This window comes from Pan paniscus, chromosome 4 (assembly GCF_029289425.2).
Source record: "Pan paniscus chromosome 4, NHGRI_mPanPan1-v2.0_pri, whole genome shotgun sequence".
NCBI classification, from domain to species: Eukaryota; Metazoa; Chordata; class Mammalia; order Primates; family Hominidae; genus Pan; species Pan paniscus.
Window position 1 is genome coordinate 70,060,906 of NC_073253.2, and position 11,069 is coordinate 70,071,974.

General features: G+C 38.5%; 1 non-coding gene across 1 annotated transcript; it reads right to left on the minus strand.

Moving 5' to 3' along the window:
- Positions 1-9,616: 9,616 nt before the first annotated feature.
- LOC112440010 (U1 spliceosomal RNA) lies at positions 9,617-9,778 on the minus strand. Its single transcript, XR_003028220.1, has one exon. It is a non-coding gene; the product is annotated as a U1 spliceosomal RNA (small nuclear RNA).
- Between the last annotated feature and the right edge of the window lie 1,291 nt (positions 9,779-11,069).

Genomic DNA, 11,069 nt, shown 5'->3' on the forward strand with positions numbered 1-11,069 from the left:
ATTTTTAACCTAAGTCATCTTTCTAATTTAGTTTTCTTCATTAAATACAACTTTTGCTCTCCTGTTCTTATGTAAAGGAGGAAAAAGTTGGGTTGTGTAAGGCAACTAGAGTGGAGAATTTAGTGTGGTTGGATGTTCATTGGGTTTTCTTAATAACTTCTTCTTTCCCAATTTACGAGTGTCCATTAGTTCAGGAATTGAGCAACCTCTCAGGGGAAGAAAGTCGGGGAAATTATTAAAAGTGATGATCCCTTCTCCTTCCCTTGGCATGACAGTCATTTCCTTTCCACACAGTGTGTTCAAATGACCAACTATGGAAAGTATGTTTAAATAGCCGACTGCTCCCTGTTGAGTCCTGTAAAAAGGGAGAAAGTGTTATCTAAATGGAGCGTTTCTTTATTTAACTGTCAATTATGGATGGGAAGTGGATAAGAGAGAGAGGCAGGGATAACAACTGTGGAGAAAGTGCTCTGCTAGGTTCTTCTAACCCAAACCAGCAGTGCTGCAGGTGTCCAGCATGCCTCCTTCCTCCCTCAGCCTGGATAGGCATAGCTCCTTCCCTGTTAACATCATTAGGCCTCTCCATTGCTCACTGGAATAGCAGAATCTAGGTATGTTTGCACCATCTCTTTGGTTTTCTCTTTTACCTGCCTATGCTTCACCCCTGTTTACTTCCAGAGTTCTCTTTTCCAGTCACTCATTCTAACTCTAAATTCTTGCCAATTTCCCCTCCTCACTGACTTGGGTTTTCCCTTTTTGCAGCATTCATCACTTTCTGGGGAAGTCTTGTAAAATACTTTGGGGGAACATTTGAGGTTCAGGTAGCAAGAAGCCCAGCAAGGGGAGAGTGTGTCTGTCAACAGAGAGATGACAGATGAAAACCATCTCACTAGCTGTGGGGCATTAACACAGACCAAATAAAACAATGTGCTGTCTGGCTGAGCCTGGTCCATGAGCAGAGCCTGAGCTAAGCCAATTTAAATGACTTGATCTATATTCCTGAATACTTACCAAAGGTGGCAGATTGAAGGTGAGAATCAACAGCTATAGATTTGGCATAATGTAGGATGAATTTGCAAGATTACCTGTTCATTGAAAGTCATTGACTAGGAGACCCAGATTGCATTCTGGCTGGTTCCAGATAAATTTTCCCATTGTGGGCTTTAATTTCCTAACCATAAAACAAAGGCTATAGGGAGAGGTAAAAGCGCTGGTTTCTAAAGTTCTTTTTTTAAAATTTAATTTAATTTTAAATTTTCAAAAATTTTAGGCAAATTTCATTTGGATGGTTTCTAAAGTTCTGAGCTCTAAAATTTCATGATTTTAGGACAATTTTGTCAAAATTTTCTGTTTTGTTAGCTTGCCTCTGTATTTAAAATTCCACATTCAGAGGTGATTTTGTAAAACTTATGTTGGGGAGGGACAATAAATTATGGCAGTATTAGCAGAGGAGTAATTTTTATCAGGAAGCTAGCTACAGAATGCAGCAACGTGCAGGTGAAGCTTGGAAAAAAATTGAGCTCATAAAGTACAGTGGCAGGGGATGATTTCTCTATAATAACCTGAGCCTCAAGGTGCTGGGTGTTGAGAAATGAGTAGAAGGCTGAGAGATGGAAGTCCCCAAGGCCAAACCTATATTTATGTTTTTTCAAAAAGCAGTGTGATGCTGCAAGGAAATGGAACTTCCAGACAAAGTTGCTGTGGCTTAGATGACTCACTTCAAAGGTACAATGATCAGTTTCCCCAGGATTTATGCTACTTCTCGGAAGAGAGAGAATTTGTAGAAAAAAAGCTGATGAAAATTTAGAGATCTGTTCTATAAACCTAAGAAAGGAAGGAAGCAAAAGATGCTTATGATTTCATACTACCTTCTGTAGGTTTCACAGATTTGAAATTTGAATCTACATCAAAGAAGCTGAAAAGAAAAAATTAGTCAAGGCAGATGAGCAGATCATACCACACCTCTGCCAGCAGCACCAGAAAATGAGGAACATTCAAAGTGATACTTGGGCCCAGGAAGAAATCACTTCAGTGGGGGTCAAAGAGGAGAGGCTGTACAGGCAAGGGGCCTGGGCCTGGTATCAGATAGATTGGAAATGAAACCTCGCTCTCCCCTCTTAACTGTGCATTTAGGCAAGGGGCTTCACTTCTGTAAGTTTCAGTTTTGTTCTCTGTAAGATAGGGGTTGCTATGTACTCCTTAAAGTTGGGAAGTGAAATGAAATAACTTGAGAAGAACGAGATATCACTTGTTTTCAAAGAGTTGTTACTCATATCATTAGCAGGAAGACCCTGTCCTTAGGTGGACACGTTACATTTGAAAAATGAAAAAGTTCTTCCCAATAATACTGGTTAGTGTGAGACTAACACCTCAAGATTGGCTTTGCTAGCTTCAGTTCCCTCTCACTGCCCTCTTGACAGAGGAAGAAGTGAGCCATGAGCAGGATTTGCCAGTGTCTAACGTTCAGGCATGGAGAATTCCACGTAAGGGCCCAGGATCTCTAAGTTTCCAGAAAGTTCTGGGAGATATTTCACAATCTCAACATGATCCCTTGGGCACAGGATTCTCTCTCCCTTTACATGCGTTAGTGAAGTCCAAATTGTGGTCTAATATCACATACATAGGAAATCCCATCATGTGAGTTTTTAAAATGTGAAGGGGCAGAATTCTGAAGAATTATATCTTAGACTATGCACTCTTCAGTATGAGTGAGTCGCATGTGACAATGTGCTGACAGTGATGACCTTCCATTTGTGTGCTAAAGTGACTTCCTGTGCATTAGCAAGGTTGGAATTAGATTATTTGAGTTGCACTTTCTAAAGTTCTTTATGTCTTACACATGAATTGATTGTGCTTTCCTATACTTCTGAAGCCATTTACCCTACCCAAAAAATAATTTAAGCCAAGTGTTACTGTCTCTTATTGCAAACAGAACATACGATTTGCACAATGAGATTTTATTGCTTGGCGTACATGACTTTAGCGTGCTTTAGTGTGAAGTAAGTTTTCCAAGCCTAGAGGATTTGGCATGTATAAGAGATTGAAGTTTTCATTTTAGGTACCCCCTCCCCCAAGTGTCTCCAAAGATGAGGGAGATGATTGATACACTAACAGATGTTTTGTTAACGTCACATTTCCAGAACTCTTCTTACTCAGGCTAATAGCATTGCATCTGGTTAGCTGTACTTACCCTTTTCAGCTTGTAATTTTCCTTTCGCTAAATTATTATTGACATCAACAAGAGGCAGACTTCCTCAGTGTTGTGTAGAACACTGAAGCATGCCTAAAACAACACAGGGCATAGAGATATCTTTTCTATTTATTTAAATTTCAATCTCTTTTGACACGAGGTCTCACCTTCAATCCAAAACACTTCAGCCTTCCTGGCTAAGAGGGCTAAATGTGCCCAAGGCAAAGAAGCTGCTGTTTTCTTCTCTTCCGTGTTTCTCACTTCCTTCCCCTCTTTGATTCTATAGTGGGCTTAATGGTAGCCACAGAAAGCTGTGTCTGTGTTTTATGTCTTAATTCCTGGAACCTGTGAATGTGACCTTATTTGGTAAAATGGTCTTTGCAGATGTCATTAAATTAAGGATCCTGGGAGAGGGAGCTTATCCTGGGCTATTCAATCACATGTATCTTTTAGGGTACAGGTGCATAGGAGACACACATGGAAGAGGAGGAGGCAATGGGACTGCAGAGGCAGAGAGGACAGTGATGAGGCCAGAAATCAAGGATTGTCAAGATCAATCAGAAACTTGAAGAGGCAAGGGGAGGATTCTGCCCTAGAGCTTTTGGAAGAAGCATAGCTTTGCTGAGAGCTTGATGGTGGGCTTCTGCCTCCAGAACTGAGAGAGAATGCATTTCTGTTGTTTTAGGCTTCCCAGTTTGTGTAATGGGTTGCAAAGGATAGTAGTATAGCTCCTTTTCACTTTCTTTTCTGCCTCATTTCAGTTTTTCTATCCTTTTCTGCATTTGTCCATTTATCTGTCTCTCTCTCTCTCCCTCTGTCTTGTTGTACCATTGCCAAGACAAAGTACATAACAATAATTAATGCATGTGGGTATGATTGGACTTTTTTGCAAAGTTGATTTTGACTGTTAAGCCAACTGACCATGTTTTCAATATTAATGAAAATACAAATTACTTGGCAGTTTTGTTAAAAATGCAGAATCCCAATGTCCACCCTAACACATTTCTGATTTTACTGGTCTGATATGTGACCTGTGAACCAGTATTTTTTAACAAGAATCTGGGGGATTCTTTTATAGATGGCCAACAATCCATACTTAGGAAAGATTAAAGTAAGGCATGGTTCCCTTTGTCTGCTATCAAGAACTGATGTATATTTGTGGTATAGGGTTGTCAGTCTAAAATCCCATTACAATCCAGGAAGTAGTGCCTATAGAATACCAAATCCCAGGCCTCTGTAAAAATATAAGTAACCTGAAAAAGATTTAGTTAGACTCACATTTAACAATTCACAGTGGCTAATTCAAGGAAATGAGGGTGGTTCCTTAACCTTTGAGTAGAAAGCTTGGTTGGGGAGGGGTAGCATAACATTTCCCAGCATGTTCCTTATTGCCACTGCCTGGGAGTGGATTCTAGACAGGCCTGGCAGGCCCACGTTCCCACACACTGGGCCAATTTTTGTTCCTGGCTCAGGGCTGTGCTTACTTAGAGGGGTAATGGCTTTGTCTGTTTTGCTCCTCAGTGGGATACATCTCCCATCTATTTTGTTTAGGAACTCTAAACACAGTCCAAAGGGAAGCTCAGCTGTGGAACTCTGAATAGGATCTGGCTAGAAGCAGCCCCAACACACTTTTTTTTTTCACTCTTCTCATAGTCGTTTTCAGACCTGGGAGGTTTTTCAGAAGACTTGGTGCTGCAGGCTGTTGCCTGAAACCACTCATCAAGGAGCATGTCCACCTCTTACTTCTTGGCTGGCTGTAAACTCTCGTACATTCAGCACAGAAAGTGGAGGCTGAAGAGGGTCATCAATTTGTGCCTAAAGGAGGCCATTGTTTACCCCTTATGAAAGCAATGGGAAGCAGAGTCTTTTTCTCCTACTTCCCAGAAACAGAGTAAGCATACCCTTATGAATGAGAAATGCTGGTGTGTTAGGCAAGTTTCTTATAAGAACCCCATTTCATCTTGTCTTTACTCTTTCTGGATGCCTTCAGCTTATACTGCCCTTATCTCTTCCCTACCTCCTGATAGCTCTCCTCAGATATTTGACATGGTTTCCTGATGATGGCCTGTCTTGACTCATTGTTTAATTGCTGTGCAGTGCTCAAACTTCTCCTTCAGGCAAACAGAGTAAACACACAGCACATTCTTTACAAATTGATTTAAAGTCTTGGTCTCTATAAACATGCGTGTGCAAGTATCTTTTTTGCATAATGACATATTTTTCTCTGGGTAGATACCCAGTAGTGGGATTGTTGGATCAAATGTTAGTTCTACTTTTAGTTCTTTAAGACGTCTCCACAATGTTTTTCATAGTGGTTGTAATTCACAATTGCAAAAATATAGAACCAACCTGAATGCCCATCAATCAATGAGTGGATAAAGAAACTTTGGTGTATATATATGATATATATATCATATATATATATTACATAGGCTACCAATAAGTGTCTGCTGTCCCCCTAAATTATACAATTACCCTTTTAATTCCTACAAAATAAAGCTCATATACCTACTAGGATATATATATATATGATATATATATAACACATATATATGATATATATATAACACATATATATGATATATATATCATATATATATGATGGAATATTACTCAGCCATAAAAAGGAATGAATTGTATTCACAGCAACCTGCATGGGATTGGAGACTATTATCCTAAGTGAAATAACTCAGGAATGAAAATGAAACATAGTATGTTCTCACTCATAAGTGGGAGCTAAGCTATGAGGATGCAAAGGCATAAGAAGGGCACAAGGGACTTTGGGGACTCAGTGGGAAAGAGTGGGAAGGGGGTGAGGGATAAAAGACTACAAATTGGGTTCAGTGTATACTTCTTGGGTGATAGGTGCACCAAGTTCTCAAAAATCACCACTTACTCATGGAACCAAATACCACCTGTTCCCCAAAAACCTATGGAAATAAAAAATTTAAAAATAAATAAAGTCTTTGGTCTCTTAAGAAGCTGAACTTTAAAGTATGGTGTTTCCTACCTATTCATTAAACAGTGTTTCTCAAACTTTATTGGAAAGATTTGTTATAACAGATATCACTGAGTCACACTCCCTGAGTTTCTGATTATGATTCTGCTAGAATTTGCATTTCTAACAAGTTCCCAGCAGCTGCTGCCAACCGTGGAACCACCCTTGGAAAATCACTGCTTTAGGGAATCTATCTTTTTTACTTTGCTTTATACTTTCTGATACAAAAGCTTCTATTTTATATCCTTTGAGAAATAAAGATGTCTTTGTTTGCAACTCAATTACCCAGAGTGCAAAATGGGTGATAAGCCAAGCAAATGTGATAAGTACTTCTCTAAGTGTAATGATGCTTTAAAAACAGCCAACCATGACTGAGTGCTCACTTGCAAATGGTGGTTCCTTTGCAACTCGGTAGGCTGCCTCAGGTGTCATGCTCAGCTTTCCATCTCCTGCTTTTTGGCCTACAACTATTTTCCTATGGGCAGGCCCTCAATCTCAAGTTACATGTTCTGACCACATTCCATTTTGTTTTACTCCAATCCTCAGGGAGCTATCTTCAGCATACCATACCTAAGGACTCTCACGGATTTGAGAAAATTTAAAAATCGTCTCTCTTCCTCCCAGTGTCAACTTTAAAACACATGAGTATCATGTGCTTTAAAGTATAATGTATATATACTCATATAGTATAATGAGTGTCTTAATGTGTATTGTGCACTTTTAATTCCAGGCAAGACTCTTCAGGTTAACATTACCTTCTTATTCCTATCCTCATAAGTGTTTGTGAGCTAGATTGCAGAAAACTTGACATTCAAAAGCCCTTGCTCTTTGAAAGAGAAAACGTATTGTGAGAAAATATACATTCATTTTGATGAATGAAGCAGAATTGGATGAGATCAAAAGTTTTGGTTAATCCGTACTATTGTGGGACATAAGTACAACCCTCAAAGTTTCTACTATTTCCAAGTCTTTGTTCCTTGTTAGGCTTCTCAGGGCAAGTTTGATCCCTGGATGAACCTGTCCCCTCAACTTCAATGTTATCTGCTTAATAGATCAGACATTATAAAGTTTCTTCTTTTTCCTGAATTTCTATTGAATCTAATGCCTTTGTCACTCATTGTGCAATGTCTGGCTCTTCATTCTTTGCATGTGGAGACTGACTGGCCTACCTCTCTGCACATAGTAGGCTTCACAGGTATAAATTTGCAAATGTTTAGTTTTTTTTCCCTATCATAAGATTAAAATGATCAAATAATGAGACTAAAAGAAAACAGAGAACTAACAAAGAGAAAGACTAATATTGTAATTAGTAAGCAGAAAAGAAGCAAGAGTCTTTAAAAAAGACATCTTGCTTGGAATAGGTTGTGAAAACAGCTGCTCCAGAAACTACCACTCATATGTCCAGAACTAATAAAACTATTCTTCAGCTGTTTTTCATTGAAAAAAATGAGAAGAGGAGATTGCAAAACAAAAACAAAAACAAAAACAAAAAACTGTGCACAAGTAACTACTCCAGACGAAGCTCCGGGCATTCTAAATTCTTTGAAAGAAATACACCCTAAAAATGTCATAAACGAAATCTCATCTCCTCTTCCTTCTCTCAAATCCTTTACATCTCAAGATAAAGTAATACAAATTTCAGACTTGTAATGCAGGTTTTATTTTTATTTCTAATCATTTGTAATTAGGGAGATTTTTTTGTTTAGTACAATCTGTCCGGCCAGTAACTTCCATGTGCCAAGCATAGAGTGGCGTCCTTGGGCCTGTAAAAGGGAGTAGTAATTAGAACTGGATGAATCCCATTTGACAGAATGGTCCGATGTCAGGTCCACACCCTTGTTCTTGAAATTCAGAGAAAAGTTAAATTGGTACAAAAATAAATTCTCTTGAAACATTTCCTCCCTGGACTTGACATTTTGGTGCTCGGGTTCTTTTGATGTTTAGCACCGAACATTGAGGAGTAAATAACAATGGGAACCCTTCTGAGAACACCACATAAACATGGTAATTTATAAAGCAGATGCTGCTAAATGCCCAGCAGTCTGACATTTTAGACTGTTGTTGGAGGTTGGAGTGTTCTTTATGCTCTTGGGTTGCAACTGCAATGTTCATCACCTGCTCTGTTAACTGAGGGTCTGGAGTAGTAAAGACATATCCCGTCAAATGTGAAGGCTATCTTACATTTGGCACTGGTTGCACAGTTCACTAACAGAGAGATTTAAACTGTATATGTTTGTATGCCGCGTGTATATAGCTTAAAAATAACAATTACAAATATAATGTGCTTGAGGTCTTCAGAAAAAAAATATTTAAAAAGGAAAGAATGCCAGAGCTGGAACGCTCTTAGAGTTCATGCTTTTTTTTTTTTTTTTTTTTCAGCCAGTCATTATAGGTTAAAAAAAACTGATGTCAAGAAAAGGAAATGATTTGTTCAGGGCCTCACAGTTTTCTGCCACTTTCTATTTAGAACCCCAATGAGATATCAGTGACTTTCATTCTCTGCTGTATCATTGCCAACACTTTTTAAAAATGAGGCAGAAAAGAGGGCCATGAATCAGGCTGAAGAGTCCAGATGAAGAGGATTAGTTGTTGCAGAAAGAGCTGCATGTATCAGAAAGAACGCCTGTAGTAGTGGCACAAGGGTGCCTGCCCCATCCTGCTCAGCTGGAGCCACCACCAGCGATTGCTGGTAGAAACAATCTGCACTGTGTCCAGGGAAGCATTTCTCCTTCATCTCAACCTTATGCTTGTTCCCATTTACCAAGATATCTAAAGTTGTTTTTCCCTCCCCAGGGTCAGAAATGCTTACTCCCATTTAAGATGAGTTTTTAAAAGTTGACAACTCCATGTCCAAGACTAGATAACAAAACTCTTTCCCAAAGGTCAAAATCCAACAGAGCAAATCTTGCTCATGGCACAAGGTGGGATTCTGATTACTTTTTCAAAGACAGTGAACCAAGAGTGAAATGGAGGGAGGAGTCGTGCAAACCAAATGCAGACACCCAAAAAAATAACCAGACTGTCAGAACCACAATGTGGACCTAGAGCTTCATTCAGCAGTTTTCTCAGTCTCTCAAACCTTTGACATTTTTTTTTTTCTGACCAAATGTAGGAAAATAAGTCTCCCAGAACAGAGAGCAGAATATATTTTCCAAAACATTAGATTAGGCAGGCTGACTGGGGATCAAAGCAGCTCTTAATGGGATATGGGATTAATGATAAGGCTCTCTAGTAAAGAAAAAAAAATTAGCTGAAGTTGAATTCAAGGTCAAGATAACCTAACATTATCCTAGAAAAAGTTAACTTCCTCAATCAGTCTTTGTCTGAAAGGTTTTGAATAAAAATAATAGCATGCAATTAGTAAATAGATATTTTAGGAATCCCCAAAGATTTGAAGACATGAAGTTTCTTTTTTATATCAAAAACATTAGGGTAGAGTGCAAACTCAGGTCCCCACTACCATAAATTATGCACTCCAGCATCTCACATTTGGGGGAATATCAGGAATCAGCACCTCGGAGGCAATGGTTAAGCCTCACTCTGGGAAAACCACCTTTGTGATCATGGGATCTCTCCTGCCAGGTAAATATTACACATGAGGTGCCTTGAAAAAAGAAAATTTAAGAAATGAATGGAATCAAGTACCTTATCTCGTAAAAAACTATAATACTATTGAGTGGGAGGAGGACAAGAACTGTGTAGAAAAAACATTCTTAAGTTGGGAATATTTTAGTATGATGGCAAAATATGAATGAAACTTAACCTTGATAAAGAAAATGAAACTACGATAAAAGAAAATATTTTATTTTTCTAGGGTTAGAGTTCACAGAATATAGCAGGCATCTGGGAATATCTTCCAGTAAGAGAGTTCATGGGAAGTATGTATGCAAAGTGATGGAAGTTCCCATTTACTGGCACTTGCTGTGGGTCAGACTCTGGGTTACGAGTTTACAAATGATACCTAATTTAATCCTTAAAACAACCCAGTGAGTCAGGTGTTTTCACTTGTATTTTACAGGTAAAGAAAATAGAGGTTTAGAAAGGTGAAATAACATGTCTAAAATATTACAGCTAGCGAGTATAGGAGCTAGAATTCTAGTTCTTATCTGTCTAGCTCCAAACTTTTTACTTTAACTGCTGGGTTGCTGTGTCTGTATCCCTCGTCTTCTTTAACCATTTCTTCTTTAACCAAGTTCAATCCAAACACCTATCAGAAATATCTGTAAATCTGGAAAGTTAAACCAATTCTTTATTTTATTTTATTTTTGAGACAGAGTCTCACTCTGTTGCTCATGCTGGAGTGCAGTGATGGGCAACACTGCAGCCTTCACCTCCTGGGCTCAAGTGATTCTCCCACCTCTGTTTCCTGAGTCGTTGGGACTACAGGTACACCCCAATATGCCTGGGTATTTTTCAGAACTTTTTTTTTTTTTTTGGAGAAACAGGATCTCACTATGTTGCCTAGGCTGGCCTTGAACTTTTCAGCCCAACTGATCCTCCTGCCTTGGCCTTCCAAAGTACTGGGATTAGAGATGTGAGCCACCATACCCAGCTAAACCAATTCTTTTACATTTCTCTGGGCTGGATTTGATAGTTACTAATCAAAACACTGTAACCCTGAAATAGATTGAGATTTAAAATACATTTAAATTACACAATGTTTTGCATATATATGTAAAAATATGCATAGCTTACCATTTAAAAAATACAATCCATCTAAATTTTAAAATTTTCTAGCATAAGCATATTTATATGAGATTACTGTTTTTAAAACTATGTCATGCTTTTCATCCAGCTTTAGTGTTTGCTAGCATAAGCATATTCATATTAGATTAACATTCCATTGGGTTCAAACACTTGCTTCAGCTTCAGTAAATGCCT